The following is a 20,964-nucleotide window of genomic DNA, read 5'->3' as shown; positions in this document are numbered from 1 at the left end:
AATATTTTTTCTATTCTGTAGGTTATCTTTTCATTTTGTTGATCATTTCTTTTACTATGCAGCCTGTACCTTTTGACACTTTTTCTCTTGGGTAATTTTTTCCCCCAATAGCTTGGGAGCTTAAGAAGAGGTCTCTGGTCCCCAAAGGTTTAGGTGAGTTGTTCTCAGCGTGGCTTCTCATCAGAAGCAGCTAGCCGAGTGGGACCAAGGCGTGAAGACTGAAAACTCCACAGGTGAATTGAATCTGCATCAAGAGTTGAGAACCCTCAGCTCAGGGGTCTGTTTTGAGTCAAAAGCAAGTACACAATTTATCTCTTCATTTGTCAGGCCCACTGTTGGATCTACCAACTTGCCTCAATGGGATTTCTTAGGAAGTTCATATGCAGTTTGGTTGTGACGTGGGAGCTCTTGCCACTCTGTGAACCACTCCTGTGAATAGTGATGTACAATTTCCTTTAGGTTAATTCCATAAGCTGCATTAAAAAAAAAAAAAAAAAGATCTGACATCACAAGGAAACCACTTCTAGTTGCTCCATTTCCTGGAGCCTACAGCTGGCAAAATGCCTGGGACAAGATGTATTCAATCCAAGTCAAAGCAGAGCTGTGTTAGGAGAAACAGATGGCCCACCTAAGGTGAAAAAATTACTTTCTTGCAGGGAGAGGCAGGGTGGTTTATTCACCTCTTCCTCTAGCAAGGCAGGAATATGTGGAGGCAAAATAAATAAAACACGTTACAAACACATTCCACAGATGAACAGAATAATTGGTGCTGAACAAGCCTATGGGAGGCATCTTTGTGCCTCCGGGCAGGCTGTGGAACTTGTCATATACATATTAAAGCGCCTCCAGAAGTTGAAAATCATTTCATCAGAGGAAGTACCAAGAACCAATACATAACTGAAGAGACCAATTATCAGTAACCCTTTCTGAGAGCTGGTAATGAGGGACTGAAAAGATTGGGATAGTTAGGATGAGCCAGCTATAGGTTCAGGAAAATAACTGAATAGAAAACAGAGCAGTGTGAATTGTATTGTGCTCCATCTGAAGAAAACTGGGATTAGTGTGGTTGGAGACGTGGTAGACAGATAATCTGTCTGCATTTGTTTAAAAAGGGGAGACTAGGCAGTGAGGATTTGTTGCCGATGATATCTAACACTTTCCAGAGAAGAGAGAGCTAGTGTTCAGATCACCTGGAAAGCATATTCCACTCAGAAGGCTTTCCATTACCCACAACGAAATACTCCTTAAATTTATTCATCTCTTTTTATTCTGAATCTTTGTTCAACAAACAAGCTGATGATGAGTTTGGTCTCCCAGCTATCTTGATAATGGTTAGGATTGAGGAAATGAAGTATGGAAATCGCTGAAAATATTTATTATTACAAAAAAATACTGTTACAAATAAATACATTTGCGTTTTGTTTGATATGTCAATCTTTTGAGGATTTGGTTAGCATAGGTTCCTCCTGCAAACTAATTGCTCAGCAGTACAGACAAAATCCATTCAGACCTGTGCAGCTGGGTGCCAGAACTCAGAACACTGTGACCACGCCTTTGTACTGCCATCCTGTGGGGCTCCACCCAAGCAGCCCTGCACCTGCTTCCCCAACGTCCCTGCCCCTCTTTAAATTTAGCATAAACCCTTGTAAAAAGTCATCTCCCTACTCGTTTCTTTAAAATCAGCCTAGGATAGTTCTAAATTATCTTCTCTGCAATGCATCATAATGTGTTATACCCCCGAACCTTAGGAAACACATTGCATTATCTGTAATCACACTGTGACCATATAGTTTCACCACGTAAACTTATAGCTTCTTGTGGTCCTTGCTGTCCTGTTCATCTTGAGAGGGTGGGCCATGATGAGGCCATGTGATGGTGTATTGAGGTTCTTCAGCAAGGGGTGGGAAAGGAAGAATTATACTACCAATCAGTTCTTACCCAAACCCTTTGTGCCCCTTGATCAAATAACTTCAAACAGAGAGTGATTTAGGTTAAATGAAGAAAGGTAGAGTGTTCTCATCTACAAGAGTAGAACTAGAATGATAGTTCATTCTGTCAGCTGTGCTCACTGTAGCTGTGGGATGGTGCAGAGCGTTGCCCATTGCCCCGTGCCACCGCCACCACCATCAGAGAATATATGCTTCTATGACTTGCCCTGATGTTCTCATCCCTCACTGTTATGAAGGTGAAGTACCATCTCGTGCTCTTGCTTAGTTATCTCTTTCCTAAGTAGTAAATTGTTGACACCTCTTGGAGCATACTGCACACTTGTTGTTTGCTGTAGGGCATTTGTCCATTGATCTTTTGGTGACCGATCATTTTTACCCATCTCTAGAATGAGATGGAAGTAAAAATGACCCAACTGTGGAAATTATCTGCTAGCCTTATATCCCAGAAATTGCCTCGTGTCCCTTGAAAAGAGCAAACTATCCTTCCCTTTAATGCAAAATAGAAAAATTAATATTGCATGTTAATTTCTTCTTCCCCCAATTTGAAGAGTTGGCTGAAAGACTGGTAATGACTATTGTAAAATTTCTCTCTAAATAGGCATTCCATAAATAAAATAAGAAATATATTTACTGCAACTGAGATTTATAATGGTTCTGTGAGGTGGCAAAATGGGGTTTGCAATTCAGGATGTTTATTGCTCTCAGAGGTTGCGGCTAATCTCTTCTGAAGCAAGGTTTCAGTTGGGTAGAGATTGAGTAATGAGAACAGAGATGCATTGTGCAATTCCTTCTTCCCCTTTGTTGAGACATCCTGTCTCAAGCTATAGGCCAGCTTAATAGATTAAATTTTTGAGTATCTGGCTTCATGAGAGCTCAGTCAGCATTTCTTACAAAAAAAAGTGGCCATAGATAACAAAGACTATTATATCTGTCTCTGTGCTGATGTTGAGTTTGTCTGACACTTTCACATGAGGGCATACTAATAGCCTTTTTTTCTTTTTTAAAGAAAAAGAGAATTGACATTTACTGATTACTTACCCTATAGCCATACTACCTTTATTTCTCATGGCAAATCTATGAGATTTATATTATTTCTTCTATATTATGTATGGGACTGAGACATTAAGTAACTTGCTCAAAGCAATAGAATATTTTAGCAGCCTAAAACAAACATGCCTTCTTCTGGTCAGGTTTATATATGAGTGATGAGGTGATAATACTGCAGGGCTGGATTTTCGGATTTAAACCTAGGCCTATCTGACCCCAGAGCCGCTCCTTCCATTGTACCATGTAACAACATCACCACATTAACATACGAGAAGCTAGAAAATGCCACTGGATTTTTCCTTCCATCATTTCTTCCTTCCTTTTTTTTTTTTTTTTTTCTGTTTTTCTGCTCTGCATTTTTTTTCCCAATTTTTAAGATTGTGGTAAAAATCGCATAACATATATAACAATAATTGCTCATTCTTCCCTCCCCCACGGTCCCTGGCAACCGCTGTCCCCCTTTCTGTCTCTCTGAATTTGACTATTCTAAGTACCTCATATAAGTAGAATTATTTGTCTTTTTGTGACTACCTTATTTTGGCATAATGTCCTCAAAGTTCATGCATGTTGTAGTAGATTGCAGAATTTTCTTCATTTTTAAGACTGAACACTGTTCCATGTATGTGCATACCACATTTTGCTTATCCATTCACTTGTCTATGGACACTTGTGTTGCTTCCATGTTTTATCTATTGTGAATAATGCTGCTGTGAACATGAGTGTACAAATAAATGTGCTTTTTTTTGATACCCTGCTTTCAATTCTTTCGGGTATATACCCAGAAGTAGTATTGCTGGATCACATGGTAATTTTATTTTTAATTTCTTGAGCAACCTTCATTCTGTTTCTATAGCGGCTGTACCATTTTATATTCCCACCAACAATACACAAGGGTACTAATTTCTCTACATCTTTGCCAACACTTTTTTTTTTTATAGTAGCCATCTTAATGGATGTGAGGTGGTATCTTATTGTAGTTTGAATTTGCGTTTCTGTAATGATTAGTGGTGTTGAGCATCTTTTCACAAACTTATTGGCTACTTCTCTCTTGACCCAAAGGATAGCCTGATGCTCTGCTTAGTTAATATACTATCGCCCAGCCCCAAATGCTCCCTTCTCTGCGCTGCTTTGTGATGCAGGTGCCACGACTCTGGAAACCACGTTTTGCTTTGGTCAGCTGATTCCCTATTGGGGTACCCGTGAGGGGACTTGGCAGATTTTTCCTTTTTCCTTTTTGTTCACTATTTCTGCATGTCACCCTATCAATGAGCAGCAATAGTCAGTTGCTGTCTGTTTTTATGCTAGTACCACACTGTTTTGATCACTGTAGCTTTGTAATAATCTTTGAAGTCAGGAAGTGTGAGTCCTTCAGTTTTGTTCTTTTATTCCCCAAGATTGTTTTGTCTATTCATGGTCCCTTGAGATTCTGTATAATTTTAGAATTTTTTTTTTCTGCAAATATTATCATTGAGATTTTGATAGGGATTGCATTTAATCTGTAAATCACTTGGGTAGTATTAAAACTTTGATAATATAGAGTCTTCCAATCCAGGATCAAGGATGTGTTTCATTTATTTATTTATTTTTTAAATTTTTTTCAGCAATGTTTTATAGTTTTCATTGTGAAAGTCTTTCATTTTCCTAAGTATTTTATTTCTTTTCATGCTATATTATAAATGGAATTGTTTTTGTAACTTCCTTTTCAGCTTGTTAATATATGATGTCCTTCTTTGACTCTTGTGAACTTTTTCAATTTAAAGTCTATTTTATCTGATGTTAGTAGATACATACACCCATGCTATCTTTTGGCTGCTATTGCATGAAATATCTTTCTCCATCCATTCTCTTTCAGTCTATTTGTGTCTTCGGATTTAAACTAAATTTCTTGTGGACAGCGTATAGTTGAATCATGTGTTTCATTCTTTCTGCCAATCTGTCTTTTGATTGGAGAGTTTAATCCATTTACATATAAAGTAATTACTGATGTGGAGAGGTTTGCTTCCGTCATTTTGCTGTCTGTTTTCTAAATGCCTTATAGCTTTTTTATCCCTCATTTCCTGGATTATTATCTTCTCTTGTATTATAATTGATTTTTTTTTAGTGAAATGTTTAAATTTCTTTACCATTTCCCTTTGTGTTTACTCTATTTCCTTTATGGTTACCATGGGAATTACATTAAATTACTTAGTTATACACTATAATTTGAATTTATATCAAGCTAACTTTAATAACATACAAAAACTCTTACCCTTTACATCTTCATCTCGACTCCTTTCAGCTGTCGATGTCATAAAATTACATCTTTGTATATTGTGTGCTCCAAAACATAAACTACTAATTCTTTTAAATGCATTAGTCTCAAACAATGTAGAAAGCAAGATTTACAGTTACAAACCAAAGTTATAATAATACTAGCTTTTAGACTACTTGTTTAAATGTCTCTCGAATCATATAGAAAACAAAAAGTGCAGTTACAAACCATTGTTAAAATAATGTTAGTTTTTATAATTTTCCATCTATTTACATGATTACTGTAGCTTTGTAGTGATCTTTAATTGAGTAATATTTAATTGAGATCTTTATTAATTCATAAAGCTTTCAGTTACAGTTATAGTACAGGTGTCCTTTCATTTCACCTTACAGGACTCCCTTGAGCATTTCTTGCATGGCAGGTCCAGTGGTAACAAATTCCCTCACCCTGGTTTATGTTGGAATGCATTCATTTATTTCTTACTGTTAAAGAGACAGCTTTGACGGGGAGATAAGATTCTTGGTTGACAAAATTTTTCTTTTAACACTTTGACTATATCAGGCCACTGCTTTCTGTCCTCCAAAGTTTCTGATGAGAACTCTGCTGAAAATCTTATTGAATATCCTTGTGTATGATTATTGCTTCTCTCGCTGTTTTTAAAATGATCTCTGTTGTTAGCTTTTTAAGGTTTGATTATGTGCCTTGCTGTGGGTCTCTGTGAGTTTATCTTACTTGTACTTTGTTGAAATTCTTGGATGTTTATATTCATATCTTTCATCAAGTTTGGGAGGTTTTCAGCCATTTTTTCTTCAGATATTCTCTCTACCTCTTTCTCTTCTCCCCTGAGACGCCCACAATGTATATGTTGGTCTATTTAATGATATCCCACAGGTCCCTAAGGCTTTGTTCACCTCAATCTGTTTTCTTTCTGTTTTTGAGACTCAATAATTTCCATTGGCCTTTCTTCAAGTTTGCCGATTTTTTTTTTCTTTTGCCTATTCAAATCTGCCTTTGAATCCCTCTAGAGATTTTTTTTTCAGTTATTGTATTTTTCAGCTCCAGAATTTCTTTTTGGTTTCTTTTTAAATTTTCTATCTCCTTGCTGTTAATTCCGTCTTATTCATACATTGCTTTCTTGATTTTACTCCACATCTTCCTTTAGTTCTTTGAACATCTATCTCTAAGACAGCTGTTTTAAAGTCTTTGTCTAATATTTCTGCCATCAGATCTTTTTCTGGGACAGTTGCTGTTGATCTATTATTTTTCTTTGAATGGATCAAACTTTTCTATTTTTTTATATGCCTTGTGATTTTTCTTGTTGAAAACTGAACATTTGAATCTAATAATGTGGTAACTGTAAATCAGATTCTCCTCCTTTCCCATGGTTTGTTGTTTTTGTTTTTGTGTTTGGTTTATTTGTTTTTATTTTTTGTTTTTGTTTTGTTTCTTATTTTATTGCTGTCTCTGTGCCAAGGGTCAGCCTCAGGTGTAAAACTTAAGGTCCCCTTAGATCTTTTCTGAGTCTTTCCTTGGACCTACCAAGTCGCTTTGTAACATTTTCCATATATGAAATTGTTTTTTAATGTTCTAGTCTTTAATGTTTGACTACCCAAAAGGAACAAAGAAAAATGAATGGAGTAAAAGGGCGGGGGGGGGAGGGGAGGGGGGAGGGAGGCACTGGCCCTTTAAATCTGTTGGATGTTACTTCAGCCAGATGGGGCAGGACTTGCATTAATGGGGGGAGGTGCAACAACAATGGCTGCCTACCTCATTGTCTTCACCTCTGTGATCAGAAGCAGCATTCAGTGATCAGAGCATAGATCTGTGATATTTGGAGGACAGGGTCCTTTTTGCCCACCCTGGCTCCTGCAAGCTGTATGCAAGCTGCTCCAGGACATATGCACAGCTGCCTGCCTCATGGCTGGGGGTGAGGAATGGCTAACTGCTACTGTGCTGAAAGCCAAAATAGACCAAAGTTAACTGTCCAAGTCTACCCCTGGAAGTTGCAAGCCTTCAATAAACTGTTCAGAGTTCCAAAATAGTTACATCAGACATATTCTGCTAGTGCAATTGTTGTCTATTGGGGGAGAGGGATTCTTAGTGCTTCCTACTCCACCATCTTCCCAGAATCCCCCAGGATTTTAAAAAATAGATATCATCTTTTTAGAGTAGTTTTAGGTTCACAGAATTGAGTGAAAAGTACAGAGATTTCCTATATAAACCCTGTCCCCACAATGCATAGCTTCTCCCATTATCCACAGGATTTTAAACTACCACCATTAAAATTATGTGTACAAAAACATTTTTTGAGAAAGGACTAATCATTATATTGAATCATTTCAATATTCTCCACAGCAGCAAGTCCAGCAGGTAAGTAGGTCTGGCCCTTTTAGGACTAGCATTTGTATACAAGGGGGTGGTCTCAGTACCTAAGAGAGCAGAAACACTCTTGGTTTCTTCTCAGTGCATATGAGAAGACCACAAATAACTGGAATACTGTCATTCCAAAGTCTTTTTGCCACTTTCTTTCAGTGGCCCTAACATTTGCCTAATGACCCAGGAGTCATATTTCATAATGACTTATCCTACTTGAAGCTTTTTTATGTAAATAGTTCCCAACATCTCGAGATTCTGTCACTGCAGCATTCTTGTGCCTTCCTGTGCCCACTCCCACCACTCAGTTTCAGACCCTTGTATGTGGACTCCGGTCTGTCATAAGAGCCTCCTAAACAATTTCCTTCCTTGCCAGACACTCCTGGCTCCCATCACATGGCAACTAGATATATCATCCTAAAGCACAGCTCCAGTTATCTCCTACTTCTGTTCAAAAGAGGGAAGTCCCCAAATTCCAAAGTCAAACCCTAGAAATTGCCTGGGACAGTCACCAGTTTCCTAGGGTTCTCTCCCAAAGTATGAGGTTCCAGGACTAGAGTGCTTATTTTATATTTTTGTGGGCGATTTCCTCAAAGTGGTGCTTTCTGAGGAACTATCAGATGCAAGCGTTGTTTCATAACAATCTGTAATAACAAAATAACATCCTAGAACTCTCCAGTCTCTACCACAGAAAAAGACTTGCCCTCTTCCTTTAAGTTGTTTTCTTGCGCCACCTGGTGTTAAAACTGAACAGTGGCTCTGGAGAGAAAGCAAGAACCTACTTTCAATGTTTTATCCCCAAATTGAGGATCTTTTAGCGCAAGAAAGGAACCTTAGAGATCATTTAGATAGCCACCTCATTTTATAGATTAGTAATTTAACCAGGATTTAGAGGAAAAACTGAATCTAGATTTCTTGAATTCCAGACTTCTCGATTTTCCAACACATCCCCATAGATGCTTAAGCCTCCAAAGGAATTGGGCCAGAGTGATGACGCCACTTTTGGAAAAAGACAAAACAAGGATACTAACGTTTACTGGTCCCTTATTAGCCAGTTGTTGTGCTAAATACATTTACAAACGTCTCACTTATATTCTTCACAGGTAATTTTTTTTTTTTAATTTCTGTTTCACAGATGGGCAAGTAAGATTCAGAAAGGTTAGGTAACTCATTACAGTTATATTTATTACTATGCACAATTGTTCATTTCCTCCTTCTTGTCGTACTTCTGTATATGGACCAGATATATTCTCCCTGCCTTCAGTGACTTTGGGCTTGATCAATTCAACTTTCTTTGGTCAATCAAATGTGAATGGACTTGATATACGCCACATTAGAGCAAAGCTTTATATCGTGTGGTTTGATTAGGTACACTTCAGTTCTGACCTTCTCCCTTAGAATAGCATGCCTTTGAGAGTGGTTGTTCTTTCAACCTTGGCTTCTGGAATGAGATGACACACGGATCTAGCTGAAAGCAGCTGAGCTGTACCCATCAGAGTCACACCCTGACCCTCATACAAGTCCTCCTGAAATGTGAACAAAAAATTAGTCGTTTTTTACGCCACTGAGAATTTGGGATTGTTTGTTGCTCCAGCAAAAGCTGACCAATACAGAGTTTGAACACAAGTCTGACTCCAAAAGCTCTCTGGAAAATCTCTGTAAAAAAGACACCTGCTCCCAGGATGATGTCTAATTTAACTAATTCAGAACCTATATGCTAGGTCTTAAGTCGCTGAGGTTCTCACCTCCTTCAAGTCTTTGTTTAATTCTACTTTCTCATGGAAACTTGTCCTGAACATCCAATTTAATTATGCAACCTGCTTCTCTAGCAATGCCCTCTCATTACTTTCAATTTCCTTTGCCTTGATTTACTTTTTCTCTTTTTAAAAGAGTTTATTACCTTTCAACATACTTTACAATTAACTATTTTAATGCTTTTAGTTCAAGTGTCTCCCCAGCTGAATTTTGAGAAAGTTGGGGTTTTCTGTCTGTTTTGTTTACTGTCATCACTTAAAATAGTGCCTGACACATAATAGGTCCTTAAAAATATTTGTTAAATGAAAGAATGAAAATATGAAAACACTTCTGAAAGAATAGTAGCTGTTGTATTTTAATAATGTGACCAGTAGAGGTCATAGATGAGTTCTTTAAATAACTTGGCATGCAACTATTTTTACGTCTGTGTTTATAGAAGGATCTATTTACTCTGGCTATCATAGGGATTAGTGTGGATGGCCACATGGTCAATTTGATGGTGGCAATTAGGATAGATCATGAAAACTCTGCTAGAAGATAAAAATTGATCATATCTCTGATTGATTTCTCCTTTACATGTGCCCTAGTCTTGAGAGCCAAGCAAAGAAAAAAGGCAAATAGATATAGAAAATAGGAAGCAAGATGGGGCAGAAATGCTGGCTTTAGGAATGTGTCTATTTATATAAGTTGCTTATAAATAAGTTAAATTTAGTCAAACAACCAGAGAAGATAGTAAATGATTATTTTCAATTAATTGTAAAGTTATTTGCTTAGATTAACAACACAATCTACCATAAGTGTGTATGTGTATGTGTGTGTTTACAGATACAGCCTATAATACTGGGACTCTTGACTGATCTTTTTCTCTCCTCTTTTACAACAACAACAGCAAAAAAAAAAAAAAAAAAATGGCAAGCCATGATTCACGAGCCATCATTTGGCCTGAGTGTGGTTTATTCTCCCTGGCTCAATAGCTCATGCCTAAATTCATAGTGTATAACTACATAGAGGGAGGATTTAAAGGAACAATGACACTGGGTGAGAAGCAAATCGTTTTCTTAAGATCGAATATTGGTTTTGATTGATTGACTAGTTCAAACATAGAAATTCAAGAAAGAATTTTGAATTTATTAATTGCCTCCCATATATCAGGCACTGTGATAAGTAGTTTTACATGTTATCTCACTCACTCTCTAAAGTGTACAAGGTCAAAGACAACACCTAGAACTTAGTAGAAGCTCAGTAATTACTGAATAAATGAATGAGTGAGTGAGTAAATGATGTTAGGGAAAGGATCTGTGTCTTTGTTTTGTTCAGTTTATTTGAGGGGGTTGATCTGTTATATTTCCTTGATAGAATTAAATTTTACTTAAACCTGAAACACAGGTACATTTATGTTCAGTGTTCTTTATTCATTACATGTGTCCATTTTCTGGGCACTAAAAACTGCATAGAATGTGGATCCTGTCATGAGATTGAAAGGTAAGTATGGGTGGAAAGCTAAGACGAGCGGATAGTGATTCTGATGCTGCTGTGAAATCGACCTTCCCTTCGATTTTGTTCAAGGAACATAATAATTACATAATTCTTACCCTTTCACCTTTATGACATGTCATGAGATACATATGAGATGCTATATTTGAAAGGCTTTGGGGTGATTAGATGAGAAAGTTGGGTAATAAATGGGTTAATGAAAAGTTTTATATGATGCCCCTTGGAGAGGAAGTAGGACTAAATTACAAACTCCATCCTGTAACACTCATTGCTTTGGCTGTCTTTGTCTAAATGAGTGGACGAACAAAACAGAACAACAGTTTCCACATCATATGCCACCTCCACCTATTCTGCTTCTCTGGGTGCTGTAGACTCTTAGACTGAAGAACTCCGTGGTGAGAGAATATTAGAGATAATGGTTTTCTCGAGCTTTGTGTTGGTAAATAGCCAGATAGTATAATTTTAATCTATTATGAAGCTTGTAAATGCTAGGGTGGGTTCTCTCATGTGATGATAGGAAAGAGAATAAACAAACTATTTAAAAGTATTTTTAGTTTGGGGCAGCTCGGGGGGGAGGATGGGGCAGAGTGGACATCGGAAGAGTTCTCTCTAAGAGTTTTATGAAGGTTCATTATGAAGGTTCATTTTACTTCTGAAGTAAAATAGGACTTTCTTCCTCTCCTCTCTTTCCTCTTCTATGGCACTTAGAGCTTTAGTTGACTATTATGCATGTAATATCTTCATTGCAAGCAAAGCCACCACACAGAATGCAAAGATGCCAAGTGTTCATGAACAAATTAGAAGTTTTTAGTCAAATCCAAACAAATATATACCTGATAATGGCTTTGGCTGAAATATATTTTTATATTTTATAGCATGTTCACATTTGCCAGTGGTTAGCAAAGATTAAGCTTGCCAAACTTTAATGTGGTACAAATGCCATGTTCAAGGCAAAGTAAGTGGACTGTTACAGGATCTGGCAAATCAAAAGCATTATCAACAGCTGTGGTTTTCAAATGCTTTGTGAGACTCGAATAATAAGCACATGTGCATTTAGAGTCAGCATTAATTCTCCCATTGATTTTTTAAAATATAACTTATGATTGCTGGTAGTTTTATATGGTTTTGTAATTATAACCACCTTCCAATTTAGATGTGATAATGGCCAGAAGGCAAAAATTGATCAAGTCCCTAATCAATTAATTAATTGAATTCACTAAGAAGTTACTATGTTCAGGGTCATACACTTGGTTCTAATTGGAACCAATAACTTCACTCCTTTTCCCATTCATAGTTTTGCCAGAATTGCCATGAGTATAAGTGTTAATTTAAATTTTACCTCTTTCCATTTATCACCATTAGAGAACACAGCTTTAGAAATGAAAAGGTCAAAGGGGAATTATCATAGGGATAATGAAGAAAAACAATGCTTCTAAATTGTTAAATAATTCACCTCCATATAGTAGCATTCTATATTATGGGCCAAATATCTGATATCAAAAACCATTTGATAAGTGACAGAAGGCTGACGTTTTGCTTTATGTAGTGACTTGAATTGATAATGTTTCATCATAAATACGACCGTTTTAACGCAGATCATTATCAATATCTTGGCTTTTCATTTTATATTTTAAAAGTCAAATCCATTCACCATAATTACAACTCTGTACAGTCCATTAAAAATTGCTTGTCAGAGATCTCATCATGACCTAACGTGCATATTATCTGTGTTGGGTCAGAATTTACCTTGTTTTATAAGGAGCAGGCTCAGATGAGCATGTTTTTCCTTTGGTGCTGTGTTTGTTTCGGCTGCCTAAGGAGATGTGCATGATCCTGGTTTACTTCACAAAAGATTAAGGAGAAACTGTTATGAACCTCATGATGTTAGATTGGTTGGAAAGAAAAAAATAATCTGAATTATTCAAGTACTAATTGGGTACTTTATTTTTAAAAGCTGATTTCCTATATTGAATATTTTAATATATTAATATTTTAAATAACACACTTGACATGACACCAACATTGTTGCCTATTACAAGTCCCTTGAAGATGTTTCTAGTGTAAAGATAAGACTTGATCTAAGATGTGCAAATCTAAGTTCCTACATAGTCTAGATGTCCAAGTCATCATCATTCTCCTAGAGGTCAATAACCTAACTAGGCCAATCAGTTTTTTTAATTGAAACGAAGCAATGTTCCCCAGAAGAGTTGCTTAACCTTTTCAGTACTTTAACTAGTCTTCCCTAATCAGTATAGCACATTAACTTATATAGTTGATGAAAAAAAATTTGCTAAAAGTGTTAAACTTGAGGCAATTTTGGAAAATTATTCTACATTTGAAATTTAGTTCAAATTATTCACAAGAAAACCTTATATTTGTATTCTCCTTTAACATGAATAAATATTTTCACATAGTGTATTTCTCTTTATTCCTCTTTTGGTAACAGTTTCCGGATAGATTTTTTCTGGGAATATAATCCCTCTGATGGAAACTTAACACACAATTAGTTCATATTGGGAGATGCTCTTAGAAAAGTACCTGAGGAGACCACAAAAACTTTAGAGATCTGAGGACAGCATAAACTGCTCGTTTAGCTGTCCTTTAAGGTGTTTCATGCCTTTAGCAGTTAGCTGTTTGGTTTTATGTTTCGTTTCTTAACAAAATAAAATAGTATCTTTTTCAAAGGCTGAACAGTGATGTAAAGAGTTCACTCTGCTGCAAAGAGATATCTCCATTTTGTGTCAACATGTCACTGAAAATTAAAAAATATTGTTTGCTGCTTCTTCCGCTAATTCACAATAGCCTCACTAAAGCAAATAAAGCAAACTCTGGACGTGTCAGGTCAGAATGTATCTGACTGGCACAAAGGAGTAACCTTCTGGTCCATCAATATGCAAGGCTGCTTTCTATATACGCTGAGCCTGTGTGAAGCTCATCACACTGAGTGATTTTACAAGCCAAATCAAGCAAGATGCTATGTAGAAATTGTCAGTCATCACCTATTTCTGCCTATTTTCCAAGTTCCCCTGCCAATCATCAGAAAGAAAATACATATACACTTTACGATTTCTCAGTTGACAAGAATTTGCTGCTGTGGAAACACTTTCATGGCTCTGTAACATCACTTGAAAATTTTAAGGCTGAGTAAAACCAGAAGTAAAAGTATATTTTTAAGGAAAAAAAAAGCAAAGTTATCAGTAAGTTGCCAATTTTGTTACCACCGTTTTGACTTAATTTTTTTTGGTCTTAAGACGTTCTTTTCATTTTCCAAAAGATTACTCATTACTAATTAGGAAGGTTTAGCCATAAATTCAGAAAGCAAAGCTGTTCAAAAAGATTGCTTTTCTTGAGTTTCATTCAACAGCAAGGAATTTTCTGGTTGTTTTAATTGGTAGCTGGCTTTCCAGAAGTTTTCCAGTGCAGTTATTACTATTTCACTCCACTTAATTTAAAAGACATTCATTTCTGTGTCTCTCACGCATCTACTGAATCTGTTCTTGTTTCCCCAATGGAGAAGTATGATTGGCTACTGTATTTCCCAGCCTATAGTTCTTTGTGCTGTTAGAACCCTGTATTCTTTTATTCTATTGGCTCAAGACCTATTGAGGCCTACAAGAGGGCTGGGTTGAGAATGTTCATTTCTTAAACCAGCGTGCCTCACCAATCTTCTACCTTACATAAGCCTCTCCAGTGCCATTCTACCCTTGGAATGCTAATAGTAGCCCTATTTCTTCTCTTCATCCCTGCTATATTCCTCGATCCCTATATCTTTTCCAGGGATCTAAGAGGGTGTTTCACAATTGCTATAATGATAGTAATAGGTAATATTTGTTGAGCATTAACTATAGACCAGACAATCTAAGATAATGTTAAGAATTTTACCATCGAAGAGCAAGAGCGCTTCCTTAGACCTAGCTATCAACACTCCTGCTGTCACTCCGATGCCATCATTCCCATGCTATTAGTGGCTGGGGCCCCAAGTTAAAAGTTTCCCGAGGATAGGGTTGCCAGATTTAACAACAACAACAACAACAACAACAACAAACAACAAAATATATAGGCAGTTCAGTTAACTTGGAATTACAGATAAACAATAGGAAAAAATTAATGTAAGTATGTCTCGAGTATTACATGGGAGGTAAGTATGTTAAAAATTATTTGTTATCTGAAATTCAAACCTAATTGGTCTTTCTATAGTTTCTCTGGCAGCCCTATCTGGGAGCCTTCCTGTGCTGCACAAGGAAGTGATCCATAACTGTGCTGTCCTCGGCCTTCTCCACATCCATCCAGATGTTTGAGGCTGGGCCCAAGGAAGTGGGGCAGAGAACAAGGCACTGGTGTATAACTTCCTCTTTTCCCTTCCCCCACTTCTTGAATTTTACCTTCCTCTATCTACCTCATATCCTTCTTCTCTCTGTACCAGGTATGCTTAAAACTCCGTGATCTAGTCAGCCAGGCCTTTTCATTGGGTTTGCTCAAAAAAACCTGGATTTCAAGGTTTACTATCTTGATGTTGACTTGGAAATCTTATTTGGATGTCAGCAACTAAATATTAAATGTTTAAATCATTTTGCATTCCTACTGCATTACTGTATCCCCTTCCCCATTCCTTGGCAGATAGACGGCTCTGGCTAACAGGATACCAAGAAATGCAAAAGAGTAATGTCTATTGATGTACTCGTGGGGAGAGGGATTTCATTCACTGATTTATACATGTATTTTAGCTTATTGTCTCTCTTTTTCCTTTTCTCTTGCCCCAATCTACAAGAACATGGACTTGCCCCAGGAATACTGAAACAATACCAGGCACATGGCAGACACCTAGTAAATATTTCTTAGATGAATGAACACGCTCTCATTTCACAGTGAGGAAAATGAGACTTAGGAAGTTAATTGCTCAATTTACACAGCAGAGCTTGGCCACATATGTAGATCTCACTAACTGGTGAGCCCCAGAACTTCATTACTGCTTACTTCTGCCTGTCTGCTGTCTAGCAAGCAGCTCATACAGGACTCCTAGTGTGTCTTTTTTCTTGAAACTTTAGTTCCAACTGAATAAAGCAAAAAACATAAATTGCATTTCTTTACTTAATTAGTTCAACAAAAGGGACTCCCCAAGAATAGTAACAGAAAGTACCGAGGAAAATCTCAAAAGCATAAAACAATCATGTTTATAAAGTACTGCTTTCTGATCCTACAATAATCAACACGCTCTGTTCTATTCCACAGAACAGAGAAATGATCTAAAGGTCTGATACAAATGCCCCAATCTTGAGATAATTATTTCTTGGTCAGGACCACAGATACCTTTGTACGAATTAGAAAAAGAGGCACTTTTGCTGACCAGGCATGGTGCAGCTTCATGGCACACAACTCGGTAGGGGGAATGCAGGCTGAGCCATAGCCCCATTTGCCACCCTGGCCAGGCACCTTCATGGAGCGAACAATCCACACCTTTGTAGGTGATGACTCCTTTCTTGGCATGGCTGGCCCTTGGGCTAGAATTTTGTTAAAAGTTGGGAAATCTTTCTTTTCTCTTGGGTCTTTGTTTTCATTGCTTGTTTGTTTGTTTGTTCGTTTGTTTTTATCACCTGCTCTCTGGGTGTCTTACTACCTCTCTCTCATCTTGAGCTGAGATCCTCTTTCAGGAAAATGACTCAAAGATTTCCTTCCATTTCCCATCCAGCCTCAATCAGGTAGACAAGCACATAGTCTCCCAACTTCCTAAGCCCCTGCCACTCATGTCTGGTTTCCCTTTTCCCTTGGCACCAGTGAATAACATTGTCTTTCTCAGACCAGGTCAATTGCTCTACCTAATTCTTGAACTTTCTGTGATAACACACTCCCAAAACACAGAGAAGTGATCTTCGAGTTGAAAAAAATAACTAACAACTTAAGTTTGGAGGCAGCATGATACGGTGGAAAACACCTAGGCTTTAGAACTAAATCAGATCTGCATTAAAAGACAGTCCTACCGCCTACTACCAATATGATCCTGGGTAAGGTTTTTGATCTTTCAATGCCTCAGTTTCTTTGTTTATAAAAAGAGACTAAGACCCAAATTATAGATTTGTGCATTCATTTTCTAGGGCTCCTATAATAAAGTGCCACAAAGTGAGTGGCTTAAACAACAAAAATTTATTACCTCACAGTTCGAGAGACTAGAAGTTTGAAATCAAAGTCTCAGCAGAGTTGGTTCCTTTCGAGGGCTATGAGGGAAGGATTTGTTGCAGGCCTCTCTCCTTGGATCATAGACAGCTGTCTTTATATTCACATAGTCTTCTCCCTACATATATATGTATGCGTGTGTGTGTGTGTGTGTGTGTGTGTGTGTGTGTGTGTGTGTGAAGCAACCCTTGGTTGGCCTCACGGATTGCAAGGACCTTGTCAGTTACAATCCCTTATTTTTTATTTTTTATGCCTACAGCACCTGGTCTTCCTAAGTGGTCTCCCATTCAAGCTTAGCTTTTGAGATCAATTGGGATTGGGCTTGTTCATGGTGGCATGGACGTAGACTTATATATATGTCCTTATGCCCAAATTTCTCCTTTTTACAAGGACACCAATCATATTGGAATAGAGTATACCCTAATGACCTCACTTTAACCTAATTACCTCTGTAAAGTACCTCTTTTCCAATAAGGTCACACTTTGGGATGCTGAGAGTTAGGACTCCAACATATTTTTTTTTCGAAACACACAATTCAACTCATAACAGGCTGCTAAAAGGCACTTAACAGAAATTCTGGGTTATAAGAACTGCTTAATGTTTTTCTCTTCTGTAATGATCTTATGAGTACGTGGTTACTCTCTGGAATTAATGGACATACATATATGTATAGAGAGAGGGTCTATGTGGGAAAAATGTGTCAATATCCAGAAAATGTCAGACATAAGAATCAGTTATGGAGAATAAAAGACATTATGCTTATAGAGGTTTTGGGAAGGAAAGAACGATGGCAAATAGAGGTGATAGAATTTAACTATACAGATTGACTGATTTTGAATTAATTAACACTCCATTTTACTTCACTTTGAAAACAGAGTCAAAGAGAGATAGAGAAGAATCAAAGTCTACCTTTGAACGACATAATTTGTGCCAGAAACAATCAGAATCATTGTGTTTTTAGAGCAAAAGGGGTCATTAGGAAATCAGCCACTTGATTCTGATGACAGAAATCCTCAAGCTATAATTATTGCACAAACACCATTACTCAGAAAATGTTTAATAGAGTAACATTTTCAAGGCTTTGTGGTATTTAAAAGTGATGCATTTTCTGTGGCACCTTTGCTTCCAGGGTGTTACTTGAAGAGAAATTCTCATTGTTAATAAAACTAGAAAGGAGGAAATTATATTTGTTAGTTCATGAAGAGAGACATCTCGTTTGATCTTGAACTTTTCCCTTCAGGATATCCTCTATGGTGGCTGGGTAACTAAGACAATGCAATGGAATGCATGGCTGAGTGGGTGGGTCTTCAGGAAGATGAAAGGTTATTATGTAAGAATCTGGTCTCCATTAGGAATACAAAAAGAGGAAATATGTTTGATTTGCAGAAGAATTTAGGCTAGATCCAAATACTCTCTGTATTGGTAAGCAGTAAAATAAAAGAGAGGCTAAGAAATACCGTTACTAAGAAGACATGTAAAATTATAATAGAGATTGCATTGTTAATAGTTTTCAAAACCATAAGACCTTATGAATATTCTATCCAGCATATGAGATTTGTATTACCCTACCCAGTTTTCCAATATCGCTCTCTTTTCTGAGTAATTCTTCTGATTATTATTACTTAACTCAATTAAATAATAATATATTTTAAAAGACTGGATGGCTGAGTTTGATGAAATTGATCTAATTGAAAATTAACATTAATGTTATAAAAGTGCGGCCTTATTTCCCCCTCAAAGATTTCTGTTAAATCAAGCCAAAGAAAAACTGAAAATGGAGAGAGTTTTAAATAACAGATTTAAGGCCTAAATCCTGATTTTCCCACAGAGACCTAGATTTCTTCAAGGATGGGGCTCTTCCTTCCTTCCTTTTTTCCTTCCTTCCTTCCTTCCTTCCTTCCTTCCTTCCTTCCTTCCTTCCTTCCTTCCTTCCTTCCTTCCTTTCTCTCTCTTTTCTTCCTCCTTCCCTCCCTCCCTTCCTCCCTCCCTCCCTCTCTCCCTCCCTTCCTTTCCAAAGCTAATTCCAAAGAACCTTTCTCATAAGGAAGCATTCATAATCTCTGTTCTGTTTTGGAGAAAACCAGAAACTTTTGCACTGTGGTTGTGAGAGGTGAACAGAAAGGCAGTGCCGCACTCTCCATGTCGATTGTTTCTGTTCAGTGAGGCTGACGATAATTGCACAGACCTTTTCACTTTGCCTAAGAAGATATTTTCAATGTAAGTCTATAAGGAATCAAAAGTCGTTACCAAGTAAGTCCATTTTCAGAAGTGACTTCATATACAAAGGAATCTTGACAGATAGCAAGAACAGATATGCTAAGAATAGAAATAGAAATAACAACAGGACTTTCATTTCTAGCAATATTGCTGACTAATCTGAAAACTCTCTTACTAAAAATTGCTTATAAATACTGAATAAAAATATGACAAGTGTGCTTTTAAGTACTAATAAGAAAGTAAAAGAAATACCCCAGAAACTGATCTTTTGACTCTTCTGGATTTTTTTTTCTGCCACTCTGATTACCAATGAGTTTGTGTTTTAATGGCTATGAAAATACAGGAGACAAAATTAGGGCCATGAAAGGCAGAAGTTTTGATTTAAGACTCTCAAATAAAGAACCTTAAATACATCTGTGAAAGGGGAGAACTGAAAAATTTTAACCCCTTCTTCCAAAGGGAATTATAGAAAACTCTTTTAGTTAGCCCGATCGATTGGGGAAGAGGAAAGGGGAAAAAACACCTGAGAATGTGAAAAAACCTAAGAACCTCAGGCTGTCCTCATTCAAGTTTAGGGTTTGAATTTACACTGTTTAGAGGGCCTAGATCCTCCAACAAAATAGCATGGAAAGTAGTCTCAGGCCAATAATAATACTGGTGCCCTTAATAAAAGTAATTAAAACTTCTCTAGAAAGACATATTTTCAACCCTGCACAGTATTCTCATAGTTAAAATCCCACCCAACATGAACTCACAATTCTAAATTACAAAATATATGAAGAAAAAAAATCCAGAGTCATCAGCAAATACGATTGTCAAATGAGTATGTTTAAAATTGTTAAAGAGAAAAAGCAAACACTGCTGAAATATTTATTAAGAACAATTTTTCAGGTCTATGAAAGGGCGAATTGGTATGCTCTCCCATAGGTACTTTTACTTATGAAATAACAGGTCAGAGTTCTGCTTATGGACAAAAGAACACTCCTCGCTATTTTCAGCCCACCCAATCTTGCATTACAAATAGGTTCTGTGAGCAGAACTAAACACGGGAATGGCCACAGGTGCTGGCCTTCAATTGTAGGCCACTGAGCAAAGGGACTTTTGAATCTGTATTCCAGCTGAAGTCAAATTTGGAAAGCAAACCGATTAGTTCCAAAAGGATAGAAAGAGAGAGAACCAAACGAAAGAGGAGCAAGACAAAACCAGTGAATTTAGGTGAAGGATGTGATGTTACTTACGGCAAAAGAACACAAATGGAAGCAACCACCTACAAGTCACCTTCAAAGGAGGCTGGGAGCTGGCGTGGGTAACATTCAGAAGTGTTTTGACTGTGAAGTGAAGCCAGATCCAGTGAAAGAAATCTAATGTCAGAAAGAGACTGTATCTGCTAGGATGTTAATAGAAGATTTTAATCCCTGAAACTATACATATTTAACTGGACTTAGTTTCTCCTGTCTCTGCCCCAGGAACGTCTCTCCTTTGTTTTGTGGGTATTGGAGACAAAACTACAAGTCTTCTGCCTTGGCCGATCAGCTCCTAAATGAATGAAACAGAGAAATTTTTCAGAACTAGACTTCTGTCTTAATACTTTAGTATAAATTTAGTATCCTGTCAGGTCTGCTGGTAGCACATCATGGTGAAAGGAAGGATGCTGAAGTCATGTGATGGTTACTTTCATCTACATTCAATTGTTTGGAACTTTTTGGTAC

General features: G+C 37.2%; 1 protein-coding gene across 3 annotated transcripts in view; it reads left to right on the top strand.

Moving 5' to 3' along the window:
* SAP30 (Sin3A associated protein 30) overlaps positions 1–20,964 on the top strand; it is a 90,263-nt gene that overhangs the window by 38,780 nt on the left and 30,519 nt on the right. Inside the window, exon 6 of one of the 3 annotated variants that reach the window (XR_004954891.1) lies at positions 112–497. The exons of the other annotated variants lie outside the window; for them this stretch is intronic. The gene's annotated coding sequence lies outside the window, so the exon portion shown is untranslated. Of the gene's footprint in view, positions 1–111; positions 498–20,964 lie in introns of those variants that run through there. 3 annotated transcript variants of the gene reach the window in all.

This window comes from Rousettus aegyptiacus, unplaced genomic scaffold (assembly GCF_014176215.1).
Source record: "Rousettus aegyptiacus isolate mRouAeg1 unplaced genomic scaffold, mRouAeg1.p scaffold_m13_p_16, whole genome shotgun sequence".
Taxonomy (NCBI): domain Eukaryota; kingdom Metazoa; phylum Chordata; class Mammalia; order Chiroptera; family Pteropodidae; genus Rousettus; species Rousettus aegyptiacus.
Note: the sequence above shows the minus strand (reverse complement) of the source record. Positions and strands in the feature narration are given on the sequence as shown.